Source organism: Salminus brasiliensis, chromosome 22 (genome assembly GCF_030463535.1).
Source record: "Salminus brasiliensis chromosome 22, fSalBra1.hap2, whole genome shotgun sequence".
Taxonomy (NCBI): domain Eukaryota; kingdom Metazoa; phylum Chordata; class Actinopteri; order Characiformes; family Bryconidae; genus Salminus; species Salminus brasiliensis.
In genome coordinates this window covers 25178082-25201985 of record NC_132899.1, presented here as the reverse complement: position 1 = coordinate 25201985, position 23904 = coordinate 25178082, and the positions used below count along the sequence as shown (strand labels likewise).

At 45.2% G+C, this 23904-nt stretch overlaps 1 protein-coding gene across 4 annotated transcripts in view; it reads right to left on the bottom strand.

The window, feature by feature from the left end:
- The window catches only part of jmjd1cb (jumonji domain containing 1Cb), a 151948-nt gene that overhangs the window by 52504 nt on the left and 75540 nt on the right, over positions 1–23904 (bottom strand). Inside the window, exon 1 of one of the 4 annotated variants that reach the window (XM_072667766.1) lies at positions 7982–8061. The exons of the other annotated variants lie outside the window; for them this stretch is intronic. The gene's annotated coding sequence lies outside the window, so the exon portion shown is untranslated. Of the gene's footprint in view, positions 1–7981; positions 8062–23904 lie in introns of those variants that run through there. 4 annotated transcript variants of the gene reach the window in all.

Genomic DNA, 23904 nt, shown 5'->3' with positions numbered 1-23904 from the left:
CTGGCAGCCAACACGCTTGGAGGAAGCCGCACCTGGGCTGGACAACATTGCTAAAGAGTGATAAGGCGAGACAGCGCTGCCTACCCACCTGAAGAGATCTTGGCCAATTGTGCTCTCTCAGACTCCGGTCACTGATTGCAAAGCAGCAAGGCTTGGGATTCTAACTTGTGACCCCTGAGCCACAGTGGTAGTCAGACATAGACAGACACAGTTTATTTCCACAAGTATCAGTTTTTCTTTACATTATTTTTACGTTACTTGATAAACGGACCAATAGAAATGCTCTAAAATGACTCCTTTCCTCCTCTAAAGCGAGGATATATGCCTGTACAATTGGTTACAATAAGGATACATGCGAGTGCAATACTGCACTGTACTTTATCACAATAATGAACATGTCGCAAACTGCACTGTACTGGCATATTTCGGGAAAGCTAAGAGTATTTTTGCAGCTGTGGAGGCTGGTGAATGTTGAGCATGGCTTGTGTACCCAGTGGCTTTGGGAGTTGAAACAAGGCTACAGTAGCACTGGCTCTTTTTTCTTTCTTTCTAGGGCAGATAAATATAGAAGCCGACCTGGTACGCATCTTAAAGGAAAAACCAGCACTTCCTCACCGTAATGAAAACATTTACACACAATACAAACCCCCGGAAAACACACAGGCTGGTGCAGCTGCTGGAGGCATGCAAAGTGTGAAGCTGTGGTGGTGGTGGGGGACCTTAAAAGACACTAAATAACAACACTTGTGTTGGTGGGTTCAGTTGGCGGGGCCCATGCAGGTGGAGCTGTGGTTTCACAGCAGTGAGCGTGTGTGGGCGTGTGTGTTAGCGAAAGTGCTAGCACATGCTAACATCACTAATGCAGGACCTTTTGGTGATGCACACCACGGTTCATTAGCTGTATTGACTATGATGTGAAGTTCAGAGCTGGTCAGACAAACAGTCCTGTAATGTCTAAGAAAATGTCTGACCTCAAACCAAACACACACACACACAAGCTTCCTTGTGTCACTGCAATTTGGGTCACATCTGCCACTTGTCATTAGGGAGCTACCTTTCACTCGTAAAGCACAGACAGGCAGACACACTATGATTAGTGAGCACTGGGAGTCAGGCTATTTAATAAAACACACACACACACACACACACACACACACACACACACACACACACACACACACACACACACACACACACACACACAAAAAACACCATGGTATCGCCACTGCTGTAAGAAACCTCACATTAGAGATTTGATTCGGATACAAATACTGCCAATACCAGAGACCAATCCCATGCTTCCTTAAAAGGTACTAGGCTTCAAATTTTGCCATTTTAAATGAATCTCTAGGTTTACAATTCAGTTTTTAATCCTAATGCATAAACTATTGTGAATTATTTGGTAAAAGCAAATCTTGGGAGTTTCACATGGTTCTATTTTAGGGCCTATGAAACTGATGTTAATGGTGACAGTAAGAAAGTTAGAATGAAATGACTGTGGGCTTACATACAGAGTCTAAGGGGTTGAAGCCAGCAGTTTTTTTCCAGACATCTGTACCTACTAATTCTCGTATGTAAGGAAAGGCAATGTGATATTTTAGCATCACAATCAAGTGACTCATTTGGGTTCACAATCAGAAGCAGCAAAGATGAGAATCAGACTATTTTGATCTAAATAAGCAGCCAGCAATCAGACGTTTTTATTACTGTTTAAAAAAAGTAAACAGTAATACTGTGAAACACTGTAAAAGCAGTAATAAATGACTTGATGTGGTAACGCGAAGCTCGGGTAATTCATTCAAAGCATTCGCTTCCAACCAAACCAGTCCAATTGTCGATCAATTGGCTATGTATCTATACAGGCCGGCTTTCAGCATATATTTGCGATATTTCTAGAGAGCAGGTCATGAGTTATACAATCCATATTTCGCGAGTTGCTGCAGTGTTGTGCAAGGCCTCGCAGTCACAGGCCCCTGCAGTTCCTCACTCAACCACTACACGTAGAACCAGGACGGAACCAGACTGGCGGTTTACAAAAGCCCTGCACGATGATGCATAACCAAGTTTGCCTAGATTAGCTGGTTAATGTGGTATCCAGACCCGTCCTTGATTGGTAACTGCGGCTTGCTGATCGAGCTGAAATGCGATCGCTGATCAGTATCGCCCCATAAAAAAACTCAGATCAGTCCATCTCTACTTATAACCACGAGTTGTTACTTTTTTTTTTTTACTCTGCATGCTTCATGTCATTTCTTCTCAGGGCAAAAATGTAAAAATGGACTGAATCCTGTAGACTGTACTAAAATGTGAAATCCATCGCTCCACTATGCTTTTAACACTGATTTTATGTTATGTTAACAAGCTTCTAATTCTGGACTGTTTCGATTTGTCCACTCGCTGTGAAATAGAAGCTAAGCAAAGAGCAGAAAAGAAAACAACCACCACAACAAACACACATGATGACACCAATAAACACTCCTTCCAACTGCTAATGCTTTAAAAAATGTGCGTGTGTGTGTGTGTGTGTGTGGGGGGGGGGGGGGGGGGGGGTGTCATTGTAGGTGCTTTCTGTTCAGAGAAAGCAGAGAGGCAGCTGCTAGCAGACAAAGCAATTCTAAAAATATTGTCCTTGGCGGGCGCTGGGAGGCTGCCTGTAATTCGGCAGTAAATATTTTATAAGGCTGAGTGCACTGGAATGTAAAGAAGAAAGACTGGCTGGAGCTCATGCATAGCTAAGTGATGCGGAGCGCCCGGCGCTTCCATCACTCTCCGAAACGTTTCAGCAGGCAGAGGGGAAATGGGAGGCCCATATCTGATGAAGGTCAGGGAGGAACACGAGCTACGGTCACACACACCCACACAGTTCACCCTGCTGTGAATCAGTTGATAAGAGATAAACACTGTTAGAAAAGCTGAGCGTGGCCTACACACACTCCATACTATTACTCAATGATCCTAATCAGACGTCTGTAGACATCTGTAGATCTGAACGCTTCTGCTGAAGTCAAGGGACTAGTAGGTGTTTTGTTTTGTCTACTACGCTTTTGGAAATGCTTTACACATTAGATGCTGGAACGTTGTCGTGAGGACACAACCCAAGCATTGGTGAGGACGGGTACTGACGTCGGATGATTAGTTCTGGATCATAAACCAGATGGATGGAGCTCTATGTTTTCAGAGGATACTGTTCCACAGCTCCACAAGCTGGAGAGCTCTTTAACCTCTTTAGCTCATGCTTGGCATGCATCAGGCACGGTGACCTTAAGGTCATGTGTGGCTGCTCCAGAGAACCCCATTCGATTAGCTGTGCTTTTCTATGGAGAGTTACAACCAGACAATGGAAGCAACCTAACACACTAATTTAAAGGGGCGCCTGGATACCTATACAGGACGTTCTCCTGCATCATGATCTATGCTTTTCTCTTTAACATCACAGTTATTCTTGGTGGTGTTTGTGCTGCTGCTCTGGCTATAAATCTATGCTGAACTACTGTTTTTGATTTCTTACTACACACACACACACACACACACACACACACACACACACACACACACACACACACACACACACACACACACACACACACACACACACACACACACAAGCTGTCACAAGCAATCTTCTCCGAAGATGGGTGACACGTCTTTCATTATGTAAAGCAAATCACACTAAAGTGCTTCATGAGAGACAGGAAGAAAAACAACTTTCCTGTTGTCGCTGAATCTTAAAGACATTCAGAGGCAAGTTTCCCTTCAGACAGCGGGCGTATTCAGGTCACTCCCGTACACACCACACATCTCACACACACACACACACTCTTCCTAACCTACACTGCACTCAGATCTGCAATCCGAGTTAATCACACACTCAGGCGGCAAGTCCAACCCATCACCTCATTGGATCTAGCTCGAGTTACTTATGGCGTGGAGCTAGCATGATGCTAACTGGTGGAGTATAAAGCTTCCATTACCTGCTTGCTACGTTAGCCTGATAGCTTCAGTGGCACAGACCTGAGCGAGAGAGCTGAGGAATGAACTTTTGCAGTGTTTCCTCTTAAGGCCATAGGAACACTTCCTGTCTCCTGAGCTCCTGTGTAGTGCCACAAAGCTTTACGTCTGTGTACGAGCTTGTGAGTGTGTGTGTGTGTGTGTGTGTGTGTGTGTGTGGAGAGACCTGCCTTGCTCTAGATACATGGGAACTTCACTCACCATGTGAGAGCGAGAATGAGCAAGAGAGATATATACATGTAATCTAACTGAAAACAACTGTAGGTGCTGTTGCGCAAAAAACATCCATCTCCAAAACAGTAAGTATGTGTGTGTGCGCGTGTGTATGTGTGGTAGACAACAGAGCGCACTTAGGCCCCGCCACTATCACCTCATCACACCCACTAACGGCACAAACACACTTTAATCTCTTCGACCTTCAACCACTCTGAACTGTGATGACCTTAGTGATGAGTCAACTCAAAGCTGAATGACTTTAAAATACCAGAGGCGTTTCAACGCCACAGTCCCAATACACTCTGTGTGTGTGTGTGTATGAGAAGGCATAATTACAAACAGCCACACTCTGGACAGAGCTGCATTGAGGAGCTGTTGGCTAAATGGGTCATAGTGCAGCCCTACCCCATTTCCTTCCACACACACACACACACACACACACACACACACACACACACACACACACACACACACACACACACACACACACACACACACAGTTCAGAAGTGCATGTCTCTGTGGATCAGCCAGATTACACAGTGCTCCATCCCTGTGTCTAGACTTTACCTTCAACTGCATCAAGAGAAGGGGGGGGGGGGGGGGGGGGGGGCAAAGAGTGAGTGAGAGAGAGAGGGAGAGAGAGAAGGAGACGACCAAGAAAGACCTGCCCTACATTGGGAAATCAGGAGAACACTATAACAGGGATGTGAATTTGTGATTGAAATAAACGAGTTCACACTATAAACATTATACAAGCAGACTGAAGTTACTTCACACGCATGTCTGCTCTATCATAAACCATCAAGCCCAGGTTCAATGACCTCACAGCCCATAATAAAGACCAGTAGTTAGACATTTACTCCTGTAGAGTTTGAACTGATGAACCAACTGAACAGTCTGGACAGAACATTCTACAGCTGTGTAAATAAGGGATAGAGCACCCTACTACAGGGTAAATGAGGGATAGAGCACCCTACTACAGTGTAAATGAGGGATAGAGCACCCTACTACAGTGTAAAGGTAGAACACCCTACTACAGGGTAAATGAGGGATAGAGCACCCTACTACAGGGTAAATGAGGGATAGAGCACCCTACTACAGTGTAAATGAGGGATAGGGCACCTTACTACAGTGTAAAGGTAGAACACCCTACTACAGGGTAAATGAGGGATAGAGCACCCTACTACAGTGTAAATGAGGGATAGGGCACCTTACTACAGTGTAAATGAAGGTAGAACACCCTACTACAGTGTGAACGAAGGATAGAGCACCCTACTACAGTGTAAATGGGGGCAGAGCACCCTACTACAGCATAAATGAAGGCTAGAGCACCCTACTACAGTGTAAATGAGGGTAGAGCACCCTACTACAGTGTAAAGGTAGAACACCCTACTACAGGGTAAATGAGGGATAGAGCACCCTACTACAGGGTAAATGAGGGATAGAGCACCCTACTACAGTGTAAATGAGGGATAGAGCACCCTACTACAGTGTAAAGGTAGAGCACCCTACTACAGGGTAAATGAGGGATAGAGCACCCTACTACAGTGTAAAGGTAGAGCACCCTACTACAGGGTAAATGAGGGATAGAGCACCCTACTACAGTGTAAATGAGGGATAGGGCACCTTACTACAGTGTAAAGGTAGAACACCCTACTACAGGGTAAATGAGGGATAGAGCACCCTACTACAGTGTAAATGAGGGATAGGGCACCTTACTACAGTGTAAAGGTAGAACACCCTACTACAGGGTAAATGAGGGATAGAGCACCCTACTACAGTGTAAATGAAGGTAGAACACCCTACTACAGGGTAAATGAGGGTAGAGCACCCTACTACAGTGTAAATGAGGGAAAGAGCACCCTACTACAGTGTAAATGAGGGTAGAACACCCTACTACAGCATAAATGAAGGCTAGAGCACCCTACTACAGTGTAAATGAGGGTAGAGCACCCTACTACAGTGTAAATGAAGGATAGGGCACCCTACTACAGTGTAAATGAAGGATAGGGCACCCTACTACAGTGTAAATGAAGGATAGGGCACCCTACTACAGTGTGAACGAAGGATAGAGCACCCTACTACAGTGTAAATGGGGGGCAGAGCACCCTACTACAGCATAAATGAAGGCTAGAGCACCCTACTACAGTGTAAATGAGGGTAGAGCACCCTACTACAGTGTAAATGGGGACAGAGCACCCTACTACAGCGTAAATGAAGGCTAGAGCACCCTACTACAGTGTAAATGAGGCTAGAGCACCCTACTACAGTGTAAATGGGGCAGAGCACCCTACTACAGTGTAAATGGGGGCAGAGCACCCTACTACAGTGTAAATGGGGGCAGAGCACCCTACTACAGTGTGGGTAAGGGTATAACATTGCAGAATAGTGTGAACAAGAACACCCAAATACAGTGTAAATGAGGGTAGGCCATCCTACAAGTGTGTAACAGGGAAGGTCATTCCAGAAGCGTGTACGCAAGTTTAACCTCTGTACTACAGAGAAGATAGAACTGTACTACAGTGTGAATGAGAGTAGAACACCCTGCTGTTGAAAACCCTACTATAGCATGAACGAGGACAGAACACCCTACTACAGTGTGAACACCACCCAGAACAACGGTGAATTGTGTGAACAAGAGTGAATCACTCTAGAAACAGCCAACAATCACACACAGACTTGCTCGCTGTTGTCGGACGGCAGACATGGCCTTCTCCAGTGTTTTGTTTTTTTAACATAATGCCTATCTGCTGCATCTCTATCAGATAGTACATCAGCAGCAGTGACATTTCCGATGTGATTTCCTGCACCTGCTCTAGAAAACATACTCCTAACAGAAGCCACCGGGCGGTCACTGTAGCTCCAGCTCTGAAGCTCTTGCTCATGGGCTTCAATCATACGTGTATTTGGACGAAGAGGATTTTTATTCTCTCAAAGAGTGGTCTACAGACGTGACTACCATCAGGCTTAGAAACGCTGGAGTGTTACCTTAAAGGAAGTGGTCAGTCCTGGCTCCCAGCACTACCTTCAGTTTGCCTGGACGAGCCTCCGGGCCCTCCACAGCGTTGTCCCTTCATCAAAACCCTAACACTGCCCAGGGGCTTTCCACACAGCTGCACTGGCTGAAAACACCATGTCTGGATTCTCTCTCTGGCGCGCGCGCACACACACACACACACACACACACACACACACACACACACACACACACACACACACACACACACACAGACACACACACACAGCTTGTCTATGCACTGCAGTGATTCAATAAGCACTAGGCAGGAAAAGTCCCTTGCAGTACCTCCCACCACCCCCCCTCCCTCACCATCCACCCACACACACACACACACAGAGGGATAAATCAAGATGGCTCTCCGCCTGCTGCCTGCTATTACACAACAAGGCTGCTGACGTAGACAAGCCCACGAAGAAGAGGAAGAAGAAGAAGCAGGTTAAAATATAACTCATCTCTTAACGCACAGAAGCAAAATGTCCGCTGCAGACGCCACCGCACACTCCAGCCCACAAACATCCTGCGAGGACGGAGCGCACGTGTCCAAACTGTTCTCAAAACACTGTTCCCGAAAGAAGAAAAAGGGCGTGAACGCGACACAGCCTGAAGTTAACCCTTAAACGACAAACTTCAGCGCTGACCCAGCTGACAGGGTACAAGACAACCAAACATCTACGCAAATAGATCATCATCATTTTTATTATTATTATTATTATTATTATTATTATTATTAATATTACCTCTCTTCTGATTTGCCAGCCTCGGAAATGAGCTGAAAATCCAAAAATCAGGAGCGTCTCACATGTCCAGAGCAGAGCTGTCTCGGGTCACGAAGGAAAAGTCCTCGCTCGGTTGGCAAAGGAACGACAGCAGCCTGTTTTCCCGAAAGGCTTCTTTAAAGGAGGGTCATTAAAAGCCAAAATGACGAGCTCCGAGAGGACAGGGTGTTCGCCCCGGCGCCGGCCGCATGGCCGACATTTTAAGTGGCTGACCAGGAGAAAGTGGAGGAAAAAAAAAGAAGAGAAAAAAGGCGACTGCCGCAGAGCTGAGAGAAAACAGGGCAAGGAGAAGGACGAGTGGAAGGAGAAGCAAAGCCACTCTCCCTCACTTACTCACTCACTTCGCTCGTCTCTCTCTCGCTCGCTCTCCCACACTCGCACACACCCCCTCCACGTCTCTCCCTCTCTCGTTGCGTCCGAGGGTTCCGGAGGCTCGACTGGATCTGGGTCAGAGCCGCCCGCTTCCTCCTGCTTACACAAGCGCTTGACTGTTCTGCGCTCTCTCTCTCTCTCTCTCTCTCTCACACACACACACACACACACGCGCATGTACACGCACTGCAGCCAACAGGAAGCTCTTCAGACCCACGCACACACACACACACACACACACACACACACACACACACACACACACACACACACACGGGGAAAAAAAAAACGAGAAAAAAAAAAATAGAGTACAGGCCCTCCTTTTCTTCTCTTCTCTTTTTTTCCTGTCCTCTCTCCTCCTTATGTTCTCTCTCTTTCTCTCTCTGTATCTCCCTCCCTCTCTCTATCTCTCTCTCTCTCTCTCTCTCTCTCTCTCTCTCTCTCTCTCTCTCTCTCTCTCTCTCTCCTCTCTCTCTCTCTCTCTCTCTCTCTCTCTCTCTCTCTCAGTCTCCTTCAGCTGTCGAGCCTTTTTTTTTTTTTTTTTTACAGACACTTATTTGTGGGAGCTCCTCAGAGAGAGTGAAAGAAAGAAAGAGAGAGAGAGAGAGAGAGAGAGAGAGAGAGAGAGAGAGAGAGAGAGAGAGAGAGAGAGAGAGAGAGAGAGAGAGTGAATGAGAGAGAGAGAGAGAGAGAGAGAGAAGGGGGGGTAGCACTGAGGGGTGTGTGTATGTGTGTGGTTAGCAGGAAAAGGGCGGTGGTGTGTACAGTGTAACTAATCTCATCACAGGTAGCCAAACGGTTGCTTCCAGATTCACACACACACACACACACACACACACACACACACACACACACACACACACACACACACACACACACACACACACACACGTAGAGAGTGCCCAAAAGAGCACTCTCTGTTGATACTGTAAAGTTTACAGTGTAACACAAAGTTGCCCCCCCCCATTTATTTACATACGGTTCAGTTGCCAACATTACACCTGTATTACAGTTACCACACTCTAACTCTAGTAGTGCTCTCTCACACAGACCGACACAGACACCAAACCTCTGCCCTGAACTTTTAGTACTGCAAAAAGGACTGAAGCCCCTAGGCAGAGACGCCCACATTTTTTGTCTTGGGGGCCCCAAAGAGCAGTTTTTGTCATCGGATCGAGGGCCAAAAAGACCACAATATAAACATGCAAAAACAGTAGATAGGTAGAGTTACATGTAGAATCACTACACACTAACAAAAGGGGACACAAGAAAAGTTTTCTTCTGATGAAGGTCTTGGCTGAACAGGTGTCAGTGCACAGTAGAATAGTGCACCACCACTCCAGAGGCTGCCAGGTCATCCTGAAGGTCAGATGTCTAAACAAGATTATGAGCAGTTCTCTCTGAAGGTTTTCTTGGTCACCTCAGTTTGTAATGTAATTAACAAATGGCAGATAGCAGCTACCTGAAATCTTCTTATAGGCCTAACAAGCCATAAAAAGCTAATTAAGGCCTTAGCCCCTGGTAAAAGGTATGCAAGCCCAAATTTCTAAGGATGCCCAAACTTTTGCATCGCACTCCGCCCACTCCCCCTCTCTAAAGAGCATGCCTTCTGGAGATTACATCATTTACTCAAGTACTGTATTATTGGCTGAAATAACTTATTCTAGCTCATCCTATAATGCTCCATCAGTCACTGACCTCAACTCGGAGAGAGTCCCACTCCTCCAGGCAGAAATCTTTCAGCCATGTGACGTTTCAGCTCAGTTGTTAGACAGATCTTACATTTTCCTCAAGCCCCCTCTGATACGATAAAGAATTCCTGGTGGATTCTATGTTCTGCAGTAGGGCTCTCCAGGCCCCAAACCATCACATTTTCACCTCCATGCTTCACAGCTGATATGGGTTCTTGTGCTCAAATGCTGTGTCTGGTTTACGCCAAACATGTCTCTGTTACTGTGTACAAATAACTGCACTTTGGATAAATTTCTCCAAAGCACATTTCTCCAGATGTCCTGGTCTTCGTCCAGGTGTTCCCTAGGTGCCTAGGTGTTTCCTTCTTGCGCACCTCCCATGACAATCAAACGTGTGTGTGGTCTCTTTCTGATGAAGCTGCTGCTTTGACTTCGGCTGTGGCAGAAGCTAACTGTGGATCAGATTTGCTGGAGGATTGCTGAAGACTTCAGTGAACATTTTGTGATCTGCTGATCTCGCTTCAATGATAAAGAGCAAACTAAACTAAATGAGGTTTAAATAAAATATAAAATCTCATTGTAATAAACGAGGGGCTGTTCTTACTTTCTCTCACATAGAAAATGTTACTTTTATTAATTACACTTCACAAATGATTTTACTATAAAAAATTCTTCAGTTTTCTTGGTTAGTTATGTTATTTCACTTCCATTCATTTTAGATTTATTCTAGGACGTAATTGGGAGTTATACATATACTTTTTACATAAACACAGTTACCCAAATAAATGTTGTCATTGGGCTTCCTTAAAGAGAGGTTTGGCAATGGTTAAGTGAACACTAATGTACGCAAAGTCATTAGTAATAATGCAATTAGAACGCATTGTAACAGTGAGTGCGTAACAGGTGTGTGTGTGTGTGTGGAACAGTCAGGAGGCAGATATTAAGGCTGGATGGAAGTTCTCTTTCTACAGTCCACTGGCCACGGGTCGCCTCAAGGGCACAAGTAAGTGTTCAAAGTCGCCCCAGTGTGATACAGCACACAGCAGAGAGACCTTGTAAAGAACAACAACTACAACAGCAGAACACAGACAGATAACCACACACACACACACACACACACACACACACACACACACACACACACACACACACACACACACACTCAGATAGGAGAAACAACCTCTCTCTCCCTGAATACAGACCAATATCACTCTCTCCTTCCCATCTCATCACCTCTCTTTTACTCTCTGCATTCTCTTTCCTGTCTGCCCTCCTTTTACCTTCCTCCCACACTCACTCTCTTCCCCCTTCAGTCTCTCCCTCTCTCTCTTTTCTTCCCCTCCACCTGTCTGTCCTCGTCTATTCCTCCATCTATCACCCCCCTTTTCCCTTTCATCCGTCTCTTTTCTTCTCCCTCTCTTCTCCCTCCATCTCGCTCGCTCATTTACCCCCCCTTCTTCTTACCTATCTTTCCCTTCATCTCTCTCATTTTTTCCTCATGTTCTCTCTCTCTCGCTCCCTCCCTTTTATCTTGCTCGCTGCATCTCCCTTTTTCCAACCTTCCTCTCTTTCTCTTCTGTCTCTTCTCCCTTCTTCGCCTTCTCTCCTTCCCCTCTGTTTCTCTCTTTCTCTTGCTCCCTCTTTTCCTTCCCCCTTGCTTGCTTGCTTGCTCTCTCGCTCTCGCTGTGCATGGAGTGTGTGCTGCAGTGTGCTGTTGGCAGCGGGGCTGTCATGCTCAGAGAGAAGCCCGGAGAGCGCTCCGCCATGATCAAAGCCCACTTCCACTCAGAGAAACGTCAGAGCGGCCGATCCCTGAAGGAGCCTCAAATCACAACCACGCGCTCAATTTTTCAATACGCACGCAGCCTCATTAAAACCGCAGCACAGCCAAACTTTCCGCTTTCAAGCACCAAGCAGGCTGACTTACCCTCTCTGACACACACACACACAGCTTTAAGTCCTCGAAGAAACCTCGAGAAACCACTTTCACATTCAGAGAGACTGCACAGTGCTTTCAGTCAGTAAGTGGTAACTATGATATCTCCGGCGGTTGTTCGGGTTTTGCAGAGTGGTTGCTATGGTGTTGCCAAGTGGTCACTGAGGTGCTGCTAAGTGGTGGATCTGGTATCCCAGGTGGTTGCTATGGTGTTGAGAAGTGGTTGCTGGGTGGTTTGTGTGGTGTTGCCAGGTGGCTGCTATGGTCTCCGAAGTGATTGCTAAGGTGTTGCTAGACGGTTTGTGTGGTGTTGCCAAGTGGTTGATTTGTTGTTGCAAAATAGCTGCTATGGTCTTGATAGGTGGTGGGTATATATATATGGTGTTGCTAAGTGTTTGCAGGATGAGCATTATAGTACTTTATATAGTATAGTAGAGTATAATAGTGATTGCTATGGTATTTCAGGTGGTTGTCATGATGTTGCTTAGTGTTATTAGCATATTAAAGAATCCAATGGTTGAATGCTTAAAAACAAACAAACAAAAAAAAAAACAACGGACTGTCTGTTCAAACTGACCGAGTAAAAACTAAATACTGTAACATGTGCTGTACTGTGAATGTCCAGAATGCCCAAAAACAGTCTGTATCACGCTCAGCTGAGTGAGCTATTAGGGGTATTCAGCTTTAGCTTTCAGTACAGCAGCCACTCCCCTGGCAAGGACGGCAAAGTCACGCTCAGGCTAACGTGACGGGAGATGTAAAACGAGACACCAAAGAGACCGGCTGCTGAACAGTGCACCAGCTAGAGTACAAGTTAAAGCAGAGCCCTAGACTTTGATTTTTTTATTTATTTTTTTAAAGCCACACACAATTTCCTGCAATCAATGGCCTAGTCCACACGCCTAGCAGGCTATCTGCTCAAACTACTCAAACACTCTCTCAGCGCTGCTCCACAGAATGAAACACACGGCATAACGTAATCACGCCACACAGACTAGACGCGATTCAGAACTGGATTCTACTTTCCCCCTCAGATAACCAACCCCACGGTTTCTACTGATATCACAAGATACAGATACTATGAATCTCCATTCTGACCAATTAGATGATCATGATTAATGGAGGTCTCCTTTTAAGGCAGCTAGCGAGCAGTCAGTTCTTGAACGTGATGTGTTAAAAGCAGGACAAATGGGCAAGCCTAAGAAGCTGAGCCACTTTGACAAGAGCCAGAATATGGATAAACAACTGGGTCAGAACATCTACAACAGGGCAATGAGCACCCAAGGCTCACTGATGTGATCCACTAAATCTGCTGCTGACGTTTTGGTGACAGATACCACAGGTCAGGTGGTTTTAATATTATGATTGATTGGTCTATAGCAATGGCCATAATGGAAGTTCCACTTGGTAATAGTTTATCGGGATACATTTTCATTCAAATAAAACAAAGGGCAGCAAATGAAGATGCTGGCTTGTGTGATCACTGAAGGAAGTAAATACTGGTGCTTGATAGTGTAAACAGTGAAAACACTGTTTAAAAGGGAGGTTTAAGCCATCCTACACCTTTCCAAACATTCTCACACATTCCCTGTAGTTGAGCTTAAACACTCCAAGTAGTGCAGTCAAACACAGTCTGGGTTTGGCCCTCCAAACATGCTACAACTGCCAAAACACCACAAAGCGTGCTCATAATGAAACGCTACAAAGCTAGTTATCATCTGTCGAAGAGAACCTTAGAGATAAGAAGTCTTTGAGCAATGCTCCTACCAGACAATTATGACTGCTTTTCTTAGTTTGTCAAATCATCAGAGCAGAGCAACTAAATCAGTGGGTTCAGCACAGTTGTTGGTACGCTCCCTCCCCTCTCTTTACCAGGGTATACCAGCGTGATATCCAATCCCATACCAAACTAGAACCTCTGTGCTCCTCAGGTCTGCTGTAATATGTAGTGCATGTTTGAGCAACTCCTCAGAAGAACTTCAGACTTTTGCTCTCAAGCTCTTACACCACTTCCAAGTTATCGTAATGGCCAGTATGACTGAGCCTCTCTGCTAACTATTGCTCAATGCGCTGAACAGTTCACACTTGAATGGCTGAATGGCACTTCTCGTCAGGAAGCACCCGAAAGTGGTTACGGAACGTGCTGCATATTTGCTCATTTACTTCAAAAATACATTCTTCTTGTTGGAAACCTGGTGGTCCATCAAAAAGAAGCCAACGTTTACGATCCTGAATCAGTACACCATTTATAATCACTGTCTGAACAAAAATCTTGTATGTCTGCTTTTGACTGACAGCATTTACAAGTCAAATTTACCAAAATTGTCATAAAAAAAAAAAGAAAAAAAAAAAGGGTCCCACCTTTTTAGCTCTGATTGCAACCGTCCTCACACACACTGGCAATACGCTGAGATTACAAGTATTACACGCAGTGAAGAACGTGACGGCAAGAGCCTGCATAAAGCATCAAATTTAACCTGCTGCTGGTAAAAACTCTGCAGATGCCTCTGTAGTTTCTGTGCCTCTGCCTGCCGAATGCAAAGAGCTTACGCTACTCACACTGACGCTTCATCTAATGCAGCTTTTCATTTGTGTGCTGCTAATTTTGCATGATAATTTTGCCTATTCAAATCACCACGCAGAGTGGGTAACGGTTCCGCCCCGCTGTGATTCCTGTCTGCAGACAAAGCACTGCCCGCTCAAGCCTTGAGAGGTAACCGAACAGGTTTGGCGTTGCCGTGGACGGGGAATTTTAGTCCGCTGGCTTTTATTCGGTCCTGATCAATACTGCAGTGTAATGTTGGGCTGGTAGAAGCGGCAGGGGAGTGGTTGGTGTGGATTAAAGTGGAGTGACTGACAGCAGTGAATGGCCCAGGAATATCCCCCTTTGGCTGCAGAGCCTGCATGGAGCCTGCTAATCTGTCTGCCAGCTGCCTGCCTGCTACTCTACACACTCAACCTGTCCTGAGATGTCACCCAGCAAATCTTCGCAGGGCTGGACACTGGGTAATTGGCTAAAGCTGCCTCTCCGTGCTGAGGTCACCATTACTCTCCCTCTCGGCTCCATTTTGAATGCTCGGCCGTTGACTCCCGGGCCTGGAGAAAGGTAACATGGGCCAGTAGCATCAGCTTTTGCTTCAGATTTTGTAAATTAAAGACCTACTAGGTCTACTTCAGAGGTCAAAATCTTAAAATTAGCTGTGTTTAATTGAAGAGCTTTCCCTAGTCCACTCCAAGTCCATTCCAGGTCTTCATTTGATCTCTCTCTTACAGATATGAATGGGTCTGAACTATGGTCAACAGAAATGCCCCAAATCCCATATATTTTATCCTGCATATGTTTTTCTCCCGAATACCACTGCATCCCTGGAATTGAGAGGCTTTAAAAGTGTCAAAATATGAATGTTGCTTTAGTCATGCTGCAAGCAGCAAGGGAAGGCTGAAGGAAAACTAAGGAAATGCTAACATTACACATACCTCCAACATACCTGAGCACAACAGTCCCCAACTGCGTTTATTAGACTACACATACGGTCAGTCAGGAGACTATATCATCACCTATCTGGGATTTTACTGGCAAGTTAGTAAGCATGCTAATCACCAAGTTACCTCCTCAGCTGAGAGATGCTGATGCACCAAATCGGCTACTGGCCCTATCACAGCAGTTACACACACAGTTTTATTATAAAACTCAATGCACTGCACTGTACTGTAGTAAGTAGGTCAAGAGCTGAGGATATTTTGGTGACCAGGCTTTAAGTCCAGCCTCAGTCACACAATCAAATGGTCTCTTTTCATTGAAAATGCATTAGGGAGTCCTTGATAATACACTTTACTCCCCCCCCCCTCCCCTGGATAACAATAATAACACTATAATAACCCATGTCCAAATATAATGCAAAAGAGCAGCACAGGAGTTACAGCCCAGTTGAGCGAGGAGGCAGAGGGAGCAGCTCCCGTCTCCTATTCACCCGGGCCTGTCCCAGCCAGCTGACCCTAAAATCCCTCTCAGAGCTCTGAGCTAACACCCTGCTCTCCATCTGCCACTCTCACACTCACACACACACACACAGAGCCTGCACTGAGAGACAGCCTGGCCAGCACATCCACTGCAGTTCACTAAAACTAAACTAGCACTCAGTCACTTCTGTTCGACACCAGCACGAACACACACACACCCACACAGCACTATGACGAGGCACCCGCACAAAGAGTCCAAGTGGAAACACAAAGGGGCTAGTTTTGCTCAGAGTTAGTGCACAATGCACATGTAAAGACAAATCCCCTGCTCTGCTGTACTGTACTGGCACGCCAGCAGGCAGGTAGACTACACACACACACATACACACACACACATACACACACACACCAAGACTAGGGATAAGCCTTACTCATCTCCATCTGCACAGCTCAGATCTGCAGTCTCTCCAACTCATCTCCCTCTTTCAACCACCACCCCACCCACCCCCACTCCTGCCCTCATTTCCACAAACCCCACCATTCCAGAGAGCGAAAGACCGTGAGAGAGAGAGAGAGAGAGAGAGAGAGAGAGAGAGAGAGAGAGAGAGAGAGAGACAGAGAGCGAAAGAGAAAGACAAAATGCAGAGAGAGAGAATCAGAATGAGAAAGAGAATGTGACATCGAGAAAGCAAGGGACTGAGAGCATGAGAGAAAGAGTTAAGAAGGGGGGGGAAGGGAGAGACAAAAACAGGAAAAAGAGCAAGAGACGAAGAAAAAGAGAAGAGAGAAAGTGAGGGACTGAGAGCATGAGAGCAAGAGTTAAGAAGGGGGGGGGAGTAAGGGTGAGACAAAAACAGGAAAAAGAGCGAGAGAGAGAGAGAGAGAGAGAGCGAAAGAGTGAGAGACGAAGAAAAAGAGAAGAGACAAAATGAGGGAGATAGAAAAGACACCAATAGAGAGAGCAAAAATGAGAGCACGCGAGTGATTCTCCACTATTCTCTTTGTTCATGTTTTTCTGCTGGGGAGGGAGGGGGGAGAGGGAAAAAGCAGTAGAACAGTTCTGAGTGTGTGAGGAGGCGACGGAAGAGCTGGTTTATTCGTTTGCCCGCTCGTCAGAGACGGGAACATGCTGACGTTGGTCTGATTGTGGGAGCCAATCTGTGCCATTAGACATCAAAAGACAGACAGGAGTGCCTTTGTTCCGCTCTCCCAGTCTCTCGCTCTCCCAGTCTCTCGCTCTCCCAGTCTCTCGCTCTCCCAGTCTCTCGCTCTCCCAGTCTCTCGCTCTCCCAGTCTCTCGCTCTCCCAGCCAGGCAGCACTGCAGCTTTTCACATTCGTCATCATGACCTTCAGCTTCGGCACAGTGCGTGCGCACACACACATACACACACACACAAATTATAATGTCAGATCATTAGAGTCAGTGTTGGAAAAAACAGACTAGACTATAAACCTTGGGTGCATTACAGCCAAGTACCCAATAGACCTTGGCCAAGGATATATAGCATGTGGATAAAACACACACACATACACACACACACACACACCTGAACGCATAGCCCTCAAGATATGCAGGTTTACATTCATTAAAACTGTTTAATATACTTAATATAAATATATTTTACCACACAATGACATTAGCTCAATTAGCCACTGTATAATCATATCTACTGTACATCCATCATATAAACACCTCCAATCTGAAGTGTGCTCATCCTCATATCTGTCCATTTAAAAACCAATTACTACTGACATCATTACTATTTATATAATGCGTCTGGCAAATGAGCTTTTATCAGACTTTGTGGTTGCTCCCTTCCATTTCCCTACATGCTTTATGCAAAAGCAGAAAATAGACAAACGTCTAGAGGAAAGGCAGCCTATACACCGTCAAAGCACTGAAATTCACTGAAAAAAAAAATTGTTCCACACCACAGACTGCTTGTTTACCTTCTGAGAACCTTTTCACTGCTGAGGGCTGTACGTAATGTCTGTCAGTGGCATCAAGAGAAAGCCAGGGGGCGTTCTGCTACAACACAGCGGTAAAAACAAAGGATCAGAACTGGATCAGGCTTAAAATAGTCGATACTCAATCCACTGAAATATGCCTGAATCGGTGCCAACCCAACCTACTGGATCTGACCAGGACATCTCTAATAATTAAAGCAACTAACTAACCTCACTAACCAAAAAGAAACGCAATTCATAAACACAAAAACATACACACAAGCAGCCTGTGAAGTTGCTAAGAAGACGTGCACAAATAACCACCAATAGGCATCCACCTGCCTGCAGCGTCTATCATACAGACGACTTCTAAAATAAGGACACACACACACACACACACACACACACACACACACACACACACACACACACGTTATCCACACTCTAAGGCTGTAACGGCAGGAAGGAAAGCTATTATGTAATGCATGTGAGCCATATTCAGCTAGGAGGGCTTTATGGCTGATAGGTTACTTACATGCTAAGTGTCTGACTGCAGTCCAATGAAACCGTGTATGGCACAGGACTATAAACAAAAGCCCTGAAGCGGCTCTAATGGGACACGTCCATCTCTGAAGCTTTGGCAGGCCCGTTGCAGGACTCGCAGGAAACCACTTCAGTTCAGACACTCGCTCCTTTGTTTCCACGTCGGCGGTTGGAACGCGTTGCTCTCGGGGAGAGCCCAGATAAAAGGCAGATTGTGGCTAGCCATGCCTCATGATATCAATTTGTGTGTGTGTGTGTGTGTGTGTGTGTGTGTGTGTGTGTGCGCTTTCAAGGCAGATGCGTAAATATAGCAGAGTCTCTGGGAGACCCGCGGAGCCTTGGTCTACTGTAAGGAACGCCATTTGGGGGCTGCAATTGGAAGCGTTAATTTTAGCCACGACTGCTCCTGAAAATAACAAGGAGCTAGACAGCTTATATATATATATATATATATATATATATATATATATATATATATATATATATATATATATATATATATATATATATATATATATATATATATATACACACACACACACACACACACACACACTCGCTACGCAACACTACAGCACCCAGCCTGTATGGCAGTTGAGCACATCTTCATCTCTGAAGAGCCAGCGGCGATGGACAATCTCTCACCGGCAAGGCATGATGGATAATTACATCATCAGCTATTCGCAGGGAAGCCCTGGGAGGGCGGCCTCTTAAATATTCAAACAATTGGCATTAACTTGCCTCAAACCGCGTCGGCTTGTTAAGTTATCTCAGACAGACTTCCTTACGTGGTTTCTGACGTGTGACCGTTATTTACACCAATCAGCCATAACATTCAAACTATCTGATTAATATTATGTTGGTCCCATCAAGGCATGGACTCCACAAGACCTCTGAAGGAATCCTGTGGTATCTCGGACCAAGCTGTTAGCAGCTGATTCTTTAAGCCCTGTAAGTTATGAGCCTTGGGTGCCCATGACCTCGTCACCCCACAAGACCTGCTGTTGTGGAGATGTCCTTTTCCAGTTGTCTAGTCATCACAACCTGCCCATTTTACTTGCTGCCTAAAATGCCAAATATGACACAATATGGACAAAAGTATTGGGACACCTGCTTGTTTTTTATTTGTTTTTTCCCCCCAAAAAGAAATCCAGCTTATGAAAAACTGCTCATTCTGCTTTTTTGAAATAGCTGTTTCTACTGTCCAGGGAGGGCTTTCTACTACATTTTGGAGCACTGTTGTGAGGATTTGATTGCAGTAAGAGGCAGGAGCGTTACTAAAGTTCTCCCCAACCCCCCAGCTCATCCTTAAAGGTATTAGAGCACCATTTTTCAAGAGAACACCGCTCCACTGCCCCACAGCTCAATGCTGGGATCCTTTATACCCCTCTAGCCCACGCCTGGCATTAGGCATGTTGCCAACAGGTATATGTTTATCTCCTCCAGAGTCCCAGTCTATTGGCAGTATGTCTCTACAGGGACTACATAAAGGGTGAGTAAAAGGTTGTGGATCTGAACCGGCTCAGCTAACCTCCCCAATCAAAGCACGCTGTAACATGTATTGACAATTCTGGCATCATCATCAGACTTCACAGTGTGCTGGAACTTTTAAGGGTTCATATAAACTGCGCCGGATTTCTGCGGCATCTCCCTGCGGAGGGAAAACCACTTCAAAGCGCAGGGTTTCCAGACAGGTTCCTGCTGCAACTGAGAGAACATCCTGTGGGAAGGCCGTCCCCATGCCCTTCCCTTCTCTTCTCAACAATACCAATACCCCCCCCCACACACACACACACACACACTGCTTCACACCAGTCGCTATTTATTACCCATTAATATTACAAAGGCCGTTTGCGTGTTCTCAACAGACAAACTGTGAAAACCACCTTCAATACGTCAAGAGGGCAGTCGTCCTCAGTCCTGCCGACGGAGGAATGCGTTGACCCCTAAGCGGAATGAGGGATGTACACTGCCCCCCGCCACCAATTGCAGAGGGTTGAGTGAAGATGGCTGAGCTGCGTCTGTTCTTTATCGCTCCACTCAGCTCTGCGGTCCCTGTCAAACTCATCATCCTCGGAGCTCGAGCTGCACTGCCGCCCGAAAATGAGGTCACTCGGAAAAAATGAAAAGTGAAGCTATAAATAATGTACAGCTACCGCAGCGAGCGTATTCTGAGAACAAGGTATTTTCAGCCCGTCGTCTCCGCGCACAAAAATGGAAGCAAACACTGGGGAGGACAAACTCGTACCTACAGTGCTCGGACATTTTATGACTTCTATAAATACATGTTTATATATATGACCCAAAAAAATGGCTTTAGGAGCGCAAGGGGGGGGAACATTAAACAGGGTTCCCATAATAAAAATGCATAGGAGACTGTATACATCCACACCCACAAAAACCTAGCCTTTGCCCAAACAGCAAGCAGCCTGCAGATACTAAAATACTGCAGAGAAGCCCCAAAACCAGTCTATAGCAATGAACTGCCATGTTTGCCTGCAGCTGTATAAATGTGTAAATTAGGAACGGTCTTGTAAAATACATTTAAATATATGACATTTCCATATTTTTCTATGCATCATGAAGATAAGCTAAAGGTGCCCTATAATGAGTGTCCATATTTTAGCTTTCTAGAGACAGTGGTAATCAAGTAGTAAGCAAGGCTTCTATTTATTAAATCAATGGGAAAGGTTGTGTACATCATGGTAGTTTAAACAGCACTTCCAATTACACTCTTTTAAGGAAGGGGAGGAGTCAAACTCCTGATTTCCAATGCTGCAGTAGTTATCTTTTAGTACGGTTGGGCATACAGTCATATTGTCTCAAACTATTACGGTATACAGTATTACTGCAGGGGGGAGTGTATAGCATAAGCTGTGAAAGTAGCGTAGATGGTCCTGTGTATAGTCAAGTCAAGTCAAATGTATTTGTATAGTGCTTTTTACAACTGCTGTTGTCACAAAGCAGCTTTACATAATTAGTAATTAGTAAAAGACAGAAAAAAAAGAAATAACATAAGAAGACATGAAGGATCCAAGACCCCCAGAGAGCAAGCCAACGGCGACAGTGGCAAGGAAAAACTTCCTCAGAGCTGGAGGAAGAAACCTTGGGAGGAACAAAGACTCACAAGGGGGACCAGACCCATCCTCCTCTGGTCAGAACTATTTATAAATTATTAATAAAAGTTACCAAACTATTGAACTGCTCTGTTCATAATCATAATATATTAATCACGGTGTACGCGGCTCCCATACTGTAACTGGGTCACAAACTAAGTGAATAGCGGCAACATTTTTTAATCAATGATTACATACATTACACCGTCAGCCTGACAAAAATGTTAAAACTCCTGTGAATCAGGAGAGAGAGGTTAGCATTAGCTAAGGACGGCTGACTGAAACCTCACTTAAGCGTTTAGACGAGAATGGCTCTGATTGAGTGACAGTTGTTGGACGGACAGGAAGACAAAATATAAATACAAATATACATAAATTCATATGAACTCAGCATGTCGCTGAAGTTGCACAGTGGGCCTGTTTTTCCCCACCTGTTTTCAGAGCTTGCCATCACTAATCAGGGAGCTCCCATGCACCTCTACACTGTGTCTGACATGCACATGAATGAATGAGCTTATTTGGTCGTGTACTAGAGAAATCTGACACATCAGACATTTAGAAAGAGCGTTATAAGGTTTATATACAGGAGTAAACGATATTATCATTATACAGCACAACTCTCCATGTGGCTTCGGTAAACAGAACTGTGACAATGACTATAATGAGCTCAACCACTGTGGTGGTCATCATATAAATGCAACACTGCAGTAATATGACCAGCATCACAGCCCTATGTTTTATTAACTAAGAGAACAGCTCGTTTCTGAAACCTATTCACACAGAGATTATGCCCTCTTATTCTCAGTAATGCAACTAAGGAGCTTTGAAAGCAGGTTCAACCAAATCCTTCAGAGAAGAAATTAGAAATAGATGTCCAGCCAATTTTACCTTTAGAGCACGATGGAGAGAAATATCAACTGTCCCAATGTCTCATTCATTAACATCCTCAAGAGCCTCTTCCTGAAGGTCATTGTCAATTAAAAGCTTAATTCACCAACAGTGGGTTTGGATGGAGTTGGAAAGATCTGCTGATCATGGGGGATTGTAGACCACCACTGACGATAATAAAGCATACAGCAGGCACGCTAGATAGACAGCCAATCAGCGGCACTCTGCATTACTGTAGTGATTTGGCGGGGCCTGTAAAGATTCTGAATTCTAAAACCCAGCCCTACTGCTAATGCTGCATGTGAATGCCACCATAAGCAGTTGCGTAATCGCAAGACAGGAAGGGTAAAGACTTCGTCACGACATTACACAGCACCTCTTCTAGTACACGACAAAAACGAAGTATGAGGCCTTGTGTTGATTTAGTGAAAATAAGAGAGCCTTATTACAGATACTGCACACAGTTAATACTGCAGTTCACATCATTAATCTACCTGGCAATTCCTTTACCTCCAATCTCACTGCATTTAACAAGGCTTGTCCATTCCAACCACTGCCTCCTTCCACTGAAAATCACTCCGTTTTGAAGGGAAAGCCTGAAAAATAACATGCAACGCCATCGGCTGGAAAACATTGAAATACAATTTAACCATATCGGCCATATATATATTTATATACATTCACATCCCACCCTGAGCCGTGTACCACCCACCTACAGCATTGTTCAGGATACCACCTGCTCTGAAAGAACATGGCGTCAAAATTTAATCCAAGAAAGGAGTCAACGTATCTGCACTGAATGAGTGCGAACAGCCTGTACCACCGAGCAAACGCGGGGGAGTCAGAAGCATGCTAATGCTATCACGCAAACGGATGAATGTGGATTATATGCCAAGATGCGACTAAAAATAACCACAAAGACGCATTTTCTATAAATTCAATTGGAATAAGCCGTTTCTTCCCCACCCTCCCTTCCTCCCTTCTCTCGTCCAACATGAAAGCGATAGAATTGGGACAGCGCAGCCTGCCAAACAGCGTCCTTCTGAGCTGAAGCTCTAGGCAGGCAGCCAAGAAGAAATCTGTGAAGCAAGAGGAAGGGCAAGCATCCATTAGGTTTTAATGCAAGCTCGGCACTCTGCTCTCCCTCTAGTTCAAATCAGGCCAACCCATTGGCATGACAAGTATGAGTACACTTGCATATTAGCACACCACGCCGAGGGATTGCTTACACACCTTACGAATACCATAATAAATGACTCAAGTCACTTAAAGAGCACTAGGTCTGCACAATACGTCGCTTGCTAACCTGTCGCTGCCGGCTTTGCCGTACTGGTACTGGTAAGGCCACAATAGGCAAAGGAGTCAAAATGTCACGTTCCACATGAGAGCTTCTGTGGGTGTTTGGATGAATCATGGTATCAAATGAGAAT